The following is a 15,192-nucleotide window of genomic DNA, read 5'->3' as shown; positions in this document are numbered from 1 at the left end:
CTGAACGCTGACCGACCCCTCTCCAGGACGACAACGCGACAGCAGCGGCCTCTACGCGAAGAGGACACAAGCGCCGCGCCCGACTGGTCGCAGCCCAGTTCTACGAAGCTTCAAGACCAGCGACCTGAATAGAAGACTCAACTGTATTACTTCACTTGTATTGAACATTGATTATTTTTTCTCTCTCCCTTTGCTTGCTACACACGTTTTAACAGAGAGTTAAGTATTGCATTTTTTTTCCTTTTATAATGGAAATGAAGTGCCATGCTTCTTCACAGAACGTAGGGGAACGATGCGGGAGACCCGCACCGCCGTACTAGGCAAGGTCCTAGTGGAGGTGGTTTGCCGTTGCCTTCCTGCGACCGCAATGGGGATGAATGACGGTGATGAAGACGACTCAACAACACCCAGTCATCTCGGGGCAGGTGAAAATCCCTGACCTCGCCGGGAATCGAACCCGGGACCCCGTGCTCGGGAAGCGACAACGCTACCGCGAGACCACTTGCGGTGGGCCCTTTTGTAATAAAACTAATTAATGTGATTTGCTTGAATTGTCGCCTAGCGATCCGACAAAGCAGGTTTCCTAGACACCCCAGTTCGACGACTAGGCAGGATTCGACAGATCTCACCTAAATACTTGATAAATTCCAGAATGAGATTTTCACTTTGCAGCGGAGTGTACGCTGATATGAAACTTCCCGGCAGATTGAAACTGTGTGCCGCACCGAGACTCGAACTCGGGACCTTTGCCTTTTGCGTGCAAGTGCTCTACCAACTGAGCTACCCAAGCACGACTCACGCCCCGTCCTCACAGCTTTACTTCCGGAGCACTTGCCCGCGAAAGGCGAAGGTCCCGAGTTCGAGTCTTGGTCCGGCACACAGTTTTAATCTGCGAGGAAGTTCCATTTGATAAATTGATATATTATCAGTAATTGTTCTAAAGTAATTTTATTTAACATTTTGGTATTGATATGTAATGGTCTTGTTGACCTAGTTGATAATGTCATTTTTCTTGCAAGTGTTAATAAAAATCCTCATACGAATGATGTTCAACCCTTACTTGGCCTGGTTCTTCCACTCCCAGCCGACCTTACGCAAGTAGTGCGCACCAACAATATCTCTTAAACTACTCGTACTAGAATCTTGCAACAAACACCACTGCCACTACCCTACTTTTAGTCTCTTAGTGTCAACGGGCATTCTTCCATTTCATAAAGTTTATGTTAACACAAAAAAAATCCAAGTATTATTACTACCTGTTGATTGTCTATCGACAAAAGAGCCCTTGACTGCCCACTCATTCACTGACACGCGCATATCAGTAGCACTTACAATTTCCGCACTATTTGTGTTGCACGTTTCATGCGGTTCACCTTGTATAATCATAATAATTATATCTTTGTTTTCTCCAGGTCTTCTGATATGTTTACTTCTCTCCCAAACGTTAACGTAAACATTGTGTAGCCAGCGCTGCTATGAGGTGTTGCATGAAGCACAACAATATTATATGGTGCACATAGGTCCCAATTACTACGGTCCTCTACCATGAAGTGTCGTAAATATTCGACCAGCGTCTTCTGCGTCCTGTCAAGTGCCTCATTTGTCTGTGGGTGAAACATAGTGGTCTGGATCTTCCAGATTCTTAATAATTTACATACCTTTTGGAAAACTTTGCTTAAAACATTCGACCATTTGTCGTCAACAGCACTGATGGAATTCTGTATTCCAACACAATTTTTTCGACAAATTTCTGCTCCATTGTCTCGGCCTCCTGTCTCTCAGTTGGCTCTGCAGCTGTGAACTCAGTCAGGTCATCTTGAAATGTCAAGATGTATCGATTGCCAGTCCAGTTCTTGTTGTATCTAACAGACCTACAATGTCCATGCTACATTTCTCGGATACTGTCGTCAACGTAATTACTAGTGGCATCTTTGTCTTGCTCTTCATGAACTTATTCCTATGGCATTGTCACATCTCTCTACATCTCTTTTCTTGCTTTCCGATTGCTTGTAATATTTTATTCAGTCTAAGGTTCTATACAGACCCTGATGTCTGTGTAACGAACTATCATTAATTTACTTTGTGATTTCAGCCTTTTCCTCTGTACTAAACTCTCATGTGTCCCGTGCTTTCATCAGGCTTTCTATAGTCTGTTGTGAATCTATGTTTCACTATTCCATTACGTCTCGTTTTTCCTGTACTAACAATACAAGTGCATTCCATGGACTCTAACTTTCAACGATTATATTCTCATTAACCAATTTGTCAATTTGCTCCTGTAATACCGCCTTTTGTGCTTCAGGTATTCTAGACGGATGTGCATTCACAACCTTTTCTTTGTGATGTAGCAAAACTGGGAGAGCATAGTTTTCCTTGTCTGTCTCTGCCAATAGCTCATCTTTTCGATAAAATATATTGCAACACCTACGACAAAGTTTCTTCAAGTCTTGCTGCTCTTCGTTATTCAAACGATTGTTTCAGACTGCTCCTCTAACCAGCACGATGCGATTTCTGTGTGTCCCCATACCATTCGCTGCCCCCTGTTGAAACATGTAGGTTTGAAATACGATTGAAACATGTGAAACGTCCCCTTAGAACAATTATACAAGACTGTGCTTAAACTGACACACAATATTTTTTAGCGCAACGCAATCTGACTTTCAAAAATCCCTACAAAAGAATGGCCCTGACTAACATTAACCTATACGTTTCACAAATCACTTACCTCACAAAAATCTTCGTTACTCGAACTACTGCAATATAGTGAGCGCCACTACTGCCAGCTAAATAAAAGATTCAAACTACGGAAGGCACTAACTACTGATAGGCATAGTTAGCAAATGAAAGAATTTAATAGAGAACAAACAATAGTCATAATATATATAGCAGTTCATGACAAATTACAAAACTCCGCCATCTCTCTCCCCACATCCACCACTGCTGGCGGCTCACCTCCAACTGCGCAACGCTACGCGCTGTTCACATCCAGCTGCCGCTGCCCAACACTACAATGGCAGACAACAATGCAAACTAGCCACAGATTGCACACAGCACAGCCAGTGATTTTCACACAGAGCGCTACGTGGCGTTACCAATAAGAAAACCTAAACAGCCTACTTACACATGTGCGTTTGAAATATGATTGAAATTATGCAAGTGACAGTAGTCTGAAACATAACTGTTAGAGTGGGAATGGCTTATACTATGTTGTCGCTTATGCGCTTTGCCCTGTGCTGACCATTTCTGACTGCAAGAATGTAAACTGCCAATAACTTTAAACCAAACCAAAACTGCATGAATTTAGGTAACCCAGAAACTGAATCCGATGCAACACTATTGACCTGATTTGGCCTTGGTAATAATACAAAGCTTGAACAATTTGAAAATAATGGTTCCTGTGCTTAGTGAATGCTATCCCGGGAATAATAAAATTTCTTACCTTTATCTGCACAACGGTAACGCTCTCTGCACTGTTTTCTGTTATTACTTTAAACTGCATAGTTAGCAAACGGTTATTGTGCATACACTTTGATTAAATCGAATATGACTGAGACAATGACTTCTTGAAAAAAATAGTCAATGAAAATGACATGTATCTGGGAACTAGTATTGACTTGGGTTAGGTGACAATGTGGCACTAATTTTAAAACTTGTATTTTGACTCTTTGAAAATTAATAATGCTCACAATTAATACGCGCAATAAACAGATTATACATTAACAATTACCTTTTCAAAATCATTGTACGTGAGTGCTATACATTGTCTCAATCATCACTTACGAATACGCGCATTGCATTAATAACAAAACAACTTTATTTACCTTAATTATTTAAACTTCTATTGAGATTCCTTTTACAGTTAACGAACTTCCTAGTATCTTGCAAATAAAAAAATCATTACTGCCTGTAGCGAGTAAGTATATATCCAGCATACACACAATACAATAGTTTCTTACAAAACTTGAATTAATTTACCCTTTCAGTGTACTGTTTGTATTGGTGTCACTTTCTCTATTGGTTCGCCTAATACTTTCGTTGTGGTCCGATCACACTCGGCCTCAGTCATATTCAATACACGGTAAATACATTTCCCTTGCTCTGTTCATGCCATAGATCTGGTGATATAGAACACAGGCCTGGCATCACATCCTGTTTGGCAATAATTACTTCCTTTTCTTTACTGGGATTCGACCCCGTTTCTACACTTATCTTTAAGATTTTTTCTTCCCTAATACCTATTCTCGTGTAACTTTCTGGTGTCATGCTACTTTGCCTTGAAGATAGCCCATCACTTTTCATCTCAAGACTTGCCTGTGATTTGCATATCTTACTTTGTCCTTCGTTAAGCTGTGATGTATACTGTCTCATCTTTGTTTCATGGGGGGCTTACCCCCTTATTAGAAGATCCTCTTTACATGCACTATTTCCGTTCATTTCGAGTTTCTGAAAACACGCCTTCTTACGTGTCACTTTTTCGGATCGTCTATAAATTCGTTATTGATTAATCGTTGTTGCTACCCGACCCACATGTTTTCTAAAAGCATGCAGTGTTGCTTCAGTCTCCGGCACTGTCAGGAGCGGAATATTTCGAACCTGTTTTCAGATAGCCTTCTCATCATAATTAATCACTACCTTTTACTTCCTCAGGATGTCTCTTCTTCCTCTAGATGCCGCTTCCTATTAGACCATCATAAGGAATATCCGATCCTCTGCCTACGATATTTAACTCGTGTTTTGACTGGAACGTTTCTGTTACTAGTAATTAGATGTGGTTCCTAATGTATCTTAAGTACCTTGAGTCATACCCTTTAATCTATGGACATCTTTCATGATAATTACTGCTTGTTTCGTAGCCTTCTCTTCCTTTATGAGACTTATGTCTGACCCAGTATCTATTAATGGCTCACTATTTCGTGGCAATATGCAGTTATCATTTCGTTCTTTGCTTCGCAGTCTGTGATTCTAACGTTTGGTGAATTCGTCGTGGTAACACGAGACTGCTACATGGATCACATTCTTAGTTTCGCGTTTTACTTGTGGATATAGCCCCTAATTTCTCATTGCATTGGGGTGTAATGTGTCTATACTGACTGCAGCTCTAACATCTAGGTGTTTTACAGTCCAGTGCTAGATGCATATGTCTTTGGCACCTTTAACAAATGATTACTCTTTTACATACGGCATCTGAGTACCTTTCACATTCAAGTTACCCGAAGATAAACACACGTCAATATCAGTTTTGAGATATAGCGTGAAACGTCCCCTTAGAAAGATTTATACACGACTGTGCTGATAAACCTCTTACATTATTTGCTTTTCAAACAGCTGAGCAAAACTGAAAGTACTCAAACATTCACTAAAGTGACACACAATATTTTTAGCGCAACAGAATCTGACAATCAAAGATCCCTGCAAAAGAATGGCCCTGAGTAACATTAAACTATACCTTTCACAAATAACTTACCTCACAAAAATCTTCATTACTCGAACTACTGCAATACAGCGAGCGCCATTATTGCCAGATAAATAAAAGATTCAAACTACAGAAGGCACTAACTACTGATAGGGATAGTTAGCAAATGAAAGATATTAATAGAGAACAAACAATGTATTTACCTTAATAGTCATAATATATATAGCAGTTCATGACAAATTACAAAACTCCGCCATCTCTCTCCTCACATCCACCACTGCTGGCAGCTCACCTCCAACTGCGCAACGCTATGCGCTGTTCACATCCAGCTATAGCAGTTCATGACAACAATGGCAGACAACAATGCAAACTAGCCACAGGCTGCACACAGCACAGCCAGTGATTTTCATACAGAGCGCTATGTGGCATTACCAATATAAAAATCTAAACAGCCTACTTACATAAAGAAAACATAAACAGCCTACTTACATAAAGAAAACATAAACAGCCTACTTACAAGCGTCACCCCAGCAGCTTCAGTAAGAAAATTCGCCGTAATTCACTATTGAACCTATGACTGTAGAGGAGGTAACATTTGATGGCGTTCTTAAATGTTTCTCTAGGCGCTACAGTCTGGAACCGAGCGACCGCTACGGTCGCAGGTTCGAATCCTTCCTTGGGCATGGACGTGTGTGATGTCCTTAGGTTAGTTAGGTTTAATTAGTTCTAAGTTCTAGGCAACTGATGACCTCAGAAGTTAAGCCGCATAGTGCTCAGATCCATTTTTTTAAATGTTTCTCACGACCGTGATAGTTACGGGCACAACTGTCTCAGACGTGTAGCCCGTATTTAAAAACAGGAAGATGCGACCTTCATGCGGGTTCTGTCACTGTTACGTTAATCTTTGAAATTTAAAAAAGATGCAATGAAGTGTTACCCTAACGGAAAAAGCGTATCTGAACATAACATTGTAGAGTGGCCTTTGACATCCCAAATGATTGACAATGATAAAATGTTGAAACTGCAATCGCAATAAGTATTTTTAACGGCCTTTTTCGGAATGACCCCTTTCAATAATTACACTAAGGCTGAGGACACTGTCCTCAACAACATTAACAGTTGTGACGTTTACTTTCAAAACTCAGTATTCGACAACACTTTCCTATGACTGGTTTTTTGTGGGAACTACACCAACCGAGCAAATTCAGAATTATCGGTAGAAATAATTTCTACACGAGATTACCTTATGAAATGTAGCGTGTCTTGGGTGTCCCTTCGGGTAGACCGGTCGGCCGGTGCAAGTCTTTTGAGTTGACGATACTTCGGCGACTTGCGTGTCGATGGGGATGATACGATGGTGGTGAAGACTACACGACATCCACTCCCTGAGCGGAGAAAATCTCCAGCCCAGCCGGGAATCGAATCCGGGCACCGTTGCATGGTATTCCGTCGCGCTGACAACTCAGCTATCAATGACAGATTACCTTACGAAATTGTAGTCTTTGTAAAAAGTCACACAGAATTTCTGTTGATGTTGGATAACTTTTCTGAGCATAGTAACCAAGTAGGACTTATTGATCGATGAAATTAAGCCCGATACCATGGTCTGTAACCTCACAGAAGACAAATCAGCTAACAATGCTATAAACTAACCCTCTTTTTTGGCAGATAATTTCTTTCCAAAATAAATAATTCTTTGCACGCAACCAATATGGATTACTCCATAACACTCTGGAAAACCATTGTCCCCCTAGAGCTTAGTGATCTCTTAGAAATCACCTTCGTAAGAAATGTATACGGAAAATGTTGAAAGGAAGAGCTTTTAGAAAGCAAGGGCTTCCACGGTTGGCTTGGACATTTCGAATAAGTCGGGCTTGGTAATGAGAATGGACCGTGGATGATGATTAGGGTTGTAATTGACACGTGAGGCAAGTCATGAATCACAGGCGTGCTTGAAAATAATGCTCCACGCCTCTTTCGTCGAGGGGTTACTCAAGACTTTCAAATATAAAATCTGTCTGAAAATAGTCCCACACTTGGAGAATGAGCGTAACGGGTGGCGGCGGCGGGGAGGGTAGGGGGGTGGGGTCCAGCTGCAGGAGTGCTGCGATGCTGCGTCGCCGTTTTCTAGGCAAGGTCCTAGTGGAGGTGATTTGCCATTGTCTTCCTCCGATCTGTTATGAAGTGTCAAGTGTGTATCTGTGCCAAGAGGGTGACTTATGTGTGCTTTTAGAGTGTAACGGTGGTTTAGTATTGTCAGGACGGGTTTTCCTAACAGCAGGACTTTTCGTCGTGCAAACAGAACGAGGCATTTAGCGTTGGCAGGGACGCAAAAGTTAAATAGGTTGCGCCTTTTTATTTTCCCAGAAAATGAAACCGCAATTGCGTTAACTACACTCCTGGAAATGGAAAAAAGAACACATTGATACCGGTGTGTCAGACCCACCATACTTGCTCCGGACACTGCGAGAGGGCTGTACAAGCAATGATCACACGCACGGCACAGCGGACACACCAGGAACCGCGGTGTTGGCCGTCGAATGGCGCTAGCTGCGCAGCATTTGTGCACCGCCGCCGTCAGTGTCAGCCAGTTTGCCGTGGCATACGGAGCTCCATCGCAGTCTTTAACACTGGTAGCATGCCGCGACAGCGTGGACGTGAACCGTATGTGCAGTTGACGGACTTTGAGCGAGGGCGTATAGTGGGCATGCGGGAGGCCGGGTGGACGTACCGCCGAATTGCTCAACACGTGGGGCGTGAGGTCTCCACAGTACATCGATGTTGTCGCCAGTGGTCGGCGGAAGGTGCACGTGCCCGTCGACCTGGGACCGGACCGCAGCGACGCACGGATGCACGCCAAGACCGTAGGATCCTACGCAGTGCCGTAGGGGACCGCACCGCCACTTCCCAGCAAATTAGGGACACTGTTGCTCCTGGGGTATCGGCGTGGACCATTCGCAACCGTCTCCATGAAGCTGGGCTACGGTCCCGCACACCGTTAGGCCGTCTTCCGCTCACGCCCCAACATCGTGCAGCCCGCCTCCAGTGGTGTCGCGACAGGCGTGAATGGAGGGACGAATGGAGACGTGTCGTCTTCAGCGATGAGAGTCGCTTCTGCCTTGGTGCCAACGATGGTCGTATGCGTGTTTGGCGCCGTGCAGGTGAGCGCCACAATCAGGACTGCATACGACCGAGGCACACAGGGCCAACACCCGGCATCATGGTGTGGGGAGCGATCTCCTACACTGGCCGTACACCACTGGTGATCGTCGAGGGGACACTGAATAGTGCACGGTACATCCAAACCGTCATCGAACCCATCGTGCTACCATTCCTAGACCGGCAAGGGAACTTGCTGTTCCAACAGGACAATGCACGTCCGCATGTATCCCGTGCCACCCAACGTGCTCTAGAAGGTGTAAGTCAACTACCCTGGCCAGCAAGGTCTCCGGATCTGTCCCCCATTGAGCATGTTTGGGACTGGATGAAGCGTCGTGTCACGCGGTCTGCACGTCCAGCACGAACGCTGGTCCAACTGAGGCGCCAGGTGGAAATGGCATGGCAAGCCGTTCCACAGGACTACATCCAGCATCTCTACGATCGTCTCCATGGGAGAATAGCAGCCTGAATTGCTGCGAAAGGTGGATATACACTGTACTAGAGCCGACATTGTGCATGCTCTGTTGCCTGTGTCTATGTGCCTGTGGTTCTGTCAGTGTGATCATGTGATGTATCTGACCCCAGGAATGTGTCAATAACGTTTTCCCTTCCTGGGACAATGAATTCACGGTGTTCTTATTTCAATTTCCAGGAGTGTATTCAGTCCACACATTCTATTTGATATGAGCGTTCAAAGAAAGTACTGTTACTTCAGCCAAAGTGCTAATTACTGTACAGTACTGATGAACCGCATGGAAGTGAAGAAAAAGAAACTCCTAGGTTTGTTGATAGCTGAACAGATAACGGCCGATAAAGATAAGGATTGTTTGTTCCAGACTTAAGCGACGCGCAGAAAAACAGTCAGTAATATGTTTTTGAGAGTACGTCAATTTCTGAGGTGCAGCAATTGCTTCGTTAGTACGCAGCCTACAACACATTAGACTTGTCTAGAACCAGTTGGTCTGTCTCGCCGGAAATAAAGGGTTTGCGGTCTGTGCACTGCCCTCTGCCGAAAAACACCTTCACTATTTCTGACGCTGGTTGGTTGGTTGATTTGGAGGAGGGAACCATGCAGCGAGGTCATCGGTCGGATGGGGAAGAAAGTCGGCCGTGCCCTTTCAGAGGAACCATCCCGGCATTTGCCTGAAGCGATTTAGGGAAATAACGGGAAACCTAAATCATGATGGCTGGACGCGGGTTTGAACCGTCGTCCTCCCGAACGCGAGTCCAGTGTGCTAACCACTGTGCCACCTCTGCCGGTTCCGGTTTCTGTCACTGTCAAGGGGACGACGCACTATGACGGGCGCGTTACTTACACCATGTGATCAAAAGTATACGGACATCCCCAAAAACATACGTTTTTCATATTAGGTGTATTTTGCTGTCACCTACGGCCAGGTGCTCCATATCAGCGACCTCAGTAGTCATCAGACATCGTGAGAGAACAGAATGGGGCACTCCGCGGAACTCACTGACTACGAACGTGATCAGGTGATTGGGTTCACTTGTGTCATACATATTGTAAGTAGGCTGTTTAGGTTTTCTTATTGGCAACGTTACGTAGCGCTCTGTACGAAAATCACTGGCTGTGCTGTGTGCAGTCTGTGGCTAGTTTGCATTGTTGTCTGCCATTGTAGTGTTGGGCAGCGGCAGCTGGATGTGAACAGCGCGTAGCGTTGCGCAGTTGGAGGTGAGCCGCCAGCAGTGGTGGATGTGAGGAGAGAGATGGCGGAGTTTTGAAATTTGTAATACTGGATATCATGAACTGCTATATACATTATGACTTTTGAACACTATTAAGGTAAATACATTGTTTGTTCTCTATTAAAATCTTTCAATTGCTAACTATGCCTATCAGTAGTTAGTGCCTTCTGTAGTTTGAATCTTTTATTTAGCTGGCAGTAGTGGCGCTCGCTGTATTGCAGTAGTTCGAGTAACGAAGATTTTTGTGAGGTAAGTGATTTGTGAAAGGTATAGGTTAATGTTAGTCAGGGCCATTCTTTTGTAGGGATTTTTGAAAGTCAGATTGCGTTGCGCTAAAAATATTGTGTGTCAGTCTTGTATAATTGTTCGAAGGGGACGTTTCATATATGCAATACAGCGAGCGCCACTACTGCCAGCTAAATAAAAGATTCAAACTACGGAAGGCACTAACTACTGATAGGCATAGTTAGCAATTGAAAGATTTTAATAGAGAACAAACAATGTATTTACCTTAATAGTGTTCAAAAGTCATAATGTATATAGCAGTTCATGATATCCAGTATTACAAATTTCAAAACTCCGCCATCTCTCTCCTCACATCCACCACTGCTGGCGGCTCACCTCCAACTGCGCAACGCTACGCGCTGTTCACATCCAGCTGCCGCTGCCCAACACTACAATGGCAGACAACAATGCAAACTAGCCACAGACTGCACGCAGCACAGCCAGTGATTTTCGTACAGAGCGCTACGTAACGTTGCCAATAAGAAAACATAAACAGCCTACTTACAATATGTAAGCGAGATTTACACAATCCTAAACATCCCTAGGGTCACTGTTTCCGATGTGATAGTGAAGTGAAAGCACGAAAGCGTACAGCCCGACTTCGTCTGTTGACTAACAGAGACCTCCGACAATTGAAAAGGGTCGTAATGTGTAATAGGCAGACAGTTATCCAGACCATCACAAAGGAATTCCAAACTGCGTCAGGATCCACTGTAACTACTACGACAGTTAGGCGGGAGGTGAGGAAACTTGATTTCATGGTCGAGCGGCTGCTCATAAGCCACACATCAGGGCGGTAAGTGCCAAATGACGCCTCGCTAAGGAGCGTAAACATTGAACGACTGAACAGTGGAAAAATGTTGTATGGAGTGACGATTCACGGTACACAACTTGGCGATCCGATGGCAGGGTGTGTGTATGGCTAACGACCGGTGAACGTCATCTGCCAGCATGTGTAGTGTCAACAGTAGAATTCGGAGCCAATGGTGCTATGGTGTGGTCGTGTTTTTCATGGGGAGGGCTTGCACCCCTCGTTGTGTTGCGTGGCACTATCAAAGCACAGGCCTACACTGATGTTTTAAGGACCTTCTTGCTTCCCACTGTTGAAGAGCAATTCGGGAATGACGATTTCATTTTCAACACGTTCGAACAATTGTTCATAATGCACGGCCTGTGGTGGAGAGGTTACACGACAATAACATCGCTGTGTAATGGACTGGCCTGCACAGAGTCCTGACCTGAGTCCTATACAACATCTTTGGGATGTTTTGGAACGCCGACTTCGTGTCAGGCCTCACCGACCGACATCGATACCTCTCCTCAGTGCAGCACTCCGTGAAGAATGGGCTGCCTTTCCCCAAGAAACCGTCCAGCGCGTGACTGAACGTATGCTTGCGAGAGTGGAAGCTGTTATCAAGGCGTACTGAATTCCAGCATTACCGGTGGAGGGCGCCACGAACTTGTAAGTCATTTTCAGCCATGTGCCCGGATACTTTTGATCACATAGTGTACTATGTAGCACAGAATTGCTGCTGCTAGGAACCGCGGCTTTATGAATGAAGGAAGAGAAAGGATGAAACCCGGTGTCCGATCGTAGCCAACTCCCCTCGAATAGCACCAACAGAACCGCCGAGCTTAACGTCCCCACAAACCATCATCAATAGTGGCATTTGCTCTATCTTCATAAGACGCTGCGGAGAAGTTTGAAATTTAATCGAGGACATCGGTACGAGGCGTGTTTTTTAAGTAAGTACCGTTTGAAATTAAAAGAAGACGTGCTAAGATATCTCAATAATTTTATTTTTACATGAAAGCCTGTACCTTAATCTACGCACTGACGCCATTACAGTCTGATTCTTTCTTGTTTACGTTGTGTACTGAATGTTTAAGATGCCTCTGATAATCGTGAGTCACTCCGACTGTGAAGTACGGGCTGTTATAAGATTTTTTAGTGCTAAAGGCCTAAAAGTGACCGATATTCATCGTGAGATCTGTGCAGTTTACGGAGAAAACATTATGAGTGAAGGAATGGTAAGAAAGTGGGTGAGAGTATTTAAAGATGGCCGCACAAATGTGCATGATGGACAACGGAGCGGGCGTCCTTCGGTCGTTAATGAAAGTTTGGTGCAGCAAGTGAACAATAAGGTGAGAGAAACAGACGATTTACGATTTCCTCCTTGCGGGATGACTTTCCTAATGTTTCTCGTAGTGTTTTGTGTGGCATTGTGACCGAACACTTGAATTACCGAAAGTTGTGCGCACGTTGGGTACCGAAAATGATGACGGATGCGCACAAAACCAAACGTTTAGACAGTGCATTGACTTTCCTTGAGCGGTACCACAACGACGGTGATGATTTCTTAAGCCAAATTGTTACGGGCGATGAAACATGGGTGGCCTACGTCACACCAGAATCAAAGCAACAGTCCATGAAAGTTGAGCTAGGGCATCGTTTTTCTGCAAGACAATGCCCGTCCGCATGTGGCGAATCAGACCAAAGATCTCATCACATCTTTTCGATGGGAAACTCTAGATCATCCTCCGCACAGCCCCGATCTTGCGCCCCGTGACCTACCATCTGTTCCTGCACGTGAAGAAACACCTGGGCGGTCAGCGTCTTCAAGACGATGACGAAGTCAAAACATTGGTCATGCAGTGGTTAACAAGTCAGGCGGCAGACTTCTATGAGGAGGGTATTCAAAAATTGGTACAACGTTATGACAAGTGCCTCAATATTGACGGAAATTATGTAGAAAAGTAAATTAAGGTAGAGGCTTTCATGTAAAAATAAATTTATTGAGATATCTTAGCACGTCTTTTTTTAATTTCAAAACGGTACTTACTTTAAAAAACACGCCTCGTACAATGACATGATCTGGGAGGAAATACATGGTCTAGGATTCAACGCCGCCACCTCTCCTCCCCTTGCCAGCCAAATGCTAGCAGTGAAACTTTCATCCACACAGGATTCTAGCCGGCTTACCTCCGACTATTGCTCCACCACCGGAAGTGCGTTAGCGACTTCGGCTACGGTGACGGGTTCAAATATAAAATAATAAATATGAAATAAATTCCAGTGTTTTCAAAAAAACAAGTCTATTTTGTCTTTCTGTTTTAATCAAGTTCTCGTGCTGGTCAACCGGGTAGAGCGCTAGTTACCGGCGCTGGAAGTCCCAGTTCAATCCCAGAAAGAGGTGAGGGTCTCTAATCCTTCCAGGATGGCTCTATGTCCAATCTACCTGCTGTCAAAATAAGTACAGGAGGCCTTTCCCGTGGTTTAGAGGTGGGCAGGGTGGGAGACTTGCCCCTCTTACCCCTCCCAGTGCAGTGGCGAACAGAAAGGCTGTACTCTTGGTGCAGCAAGGCCAATGATCCGGTCCGGTCACGATCTTGCGCCACATGAAACTGCGACACATGGAAAAAAGTAAGTAAACTGATCATTATTTCAAAAGTAATCGCCATTACTGTTAGTAAACTGATGAGCCAAAATACACTACTGGCCATTAGAATTGCTACACCACGAAGATAATGTGCTTCAGACGTGAAATTTAACCGACAGGAAGAAGATGCTGTGATATGCAAATGATTAGCTTTTCAGAGCATTCACACAAGGTTGACGCCGGTGGCGACACCTACAACGTGCTGACATGAGGAGAGTTTCCAACCGATTTCTCATACACAAACAGCAGTTGACCGGCGTTGTCTGGCGAAACGTTGTTGCGATGCCTCGTTTAAGGAGGACAAATGCGTTCCATCACGTTTCCGACTTTGATAAAGGTCGGATAGTGGCCTATCGGGATTGCGGTTTATCGTATCGCGACATTGCTGCTCGCGTTGGTCGAGATCCAATGATTGTTAGCAGAATATGGAATCGGTAGGTTCAGGTGGGTAATACGGAACGCCGTTCTGGATCCCAACGGCCTCGCATCACTAGCAGTCGAGATGACAGGCATCTTACTCGCATGGCTGTAACGGATCGTGCAGCCACGTCTCGATCCATGAGCCAACAGATGGGGACGTTTGAAAGACAACAACCATCTGCACGAACAGTTCGATTATGTTTGCAGCAGCCTGGATTATCAACTCGTAGACCATGGCTGCGGTTACTCTTGACGCTGCATCACAGACAGGGGCGGCAGCGATGGTGTACTCAACGACGAACCTGGGTACGCGAATGGCAAAAGTTCATTTTTTCGGATGAATCCAGGTTCTCTTTACAGCTTCATGCTGGTCGCATCCGCGTTTGGCGACATCGTGGCGAACGCACATTGGAAGCGTATATTCGTCATCGCCATACTGGCGTATCCCCCGGCGTGAAGGTATGGGATGCCATTGGTTACACGTCTCGGTCACCTCTTGTTCGCATTGACAGCACTTTGAACAGTGGACGTTACATTTCAGATGTGTTACGACCCGTGGTTCTACCCTTCATTCGATCCTTGCGAAACACTACATTTCAGCAGGATAATGCACGACTGCATGTTGCAGGACCTGTACGGGCCTTTCTGGATACAGAAAATGTTCGACTGTTGTCCTGGCCAGCACATTCTCCAGATCTCTCACCAACTGAAAACGTCTGGTCAATGGTGGCCGAGCATATGGATCGTCACAATACGCCAGTCACTACTCTT

This window comes from Schistocerca cancellata, chromosome 6 (assembly GCF_023864275.1).
Source record: "Schistocerca cancellata isolate TAMUIC-IGC-003103 chromosome 6, iqSchCanc2.1, whole genome shotgun sequence".
NCBI classification, from domain to species: Eukaryota; Metazoa; Arthropoda; class Insecta; order Orthoptera; family Acrididae; genus Schistocerca; species Schistocerca cancellata.
The sequence above is the reverse complement of the archived record's forward strand: the minus strand, read 5'-3'. Positions refer to the sequence as shown.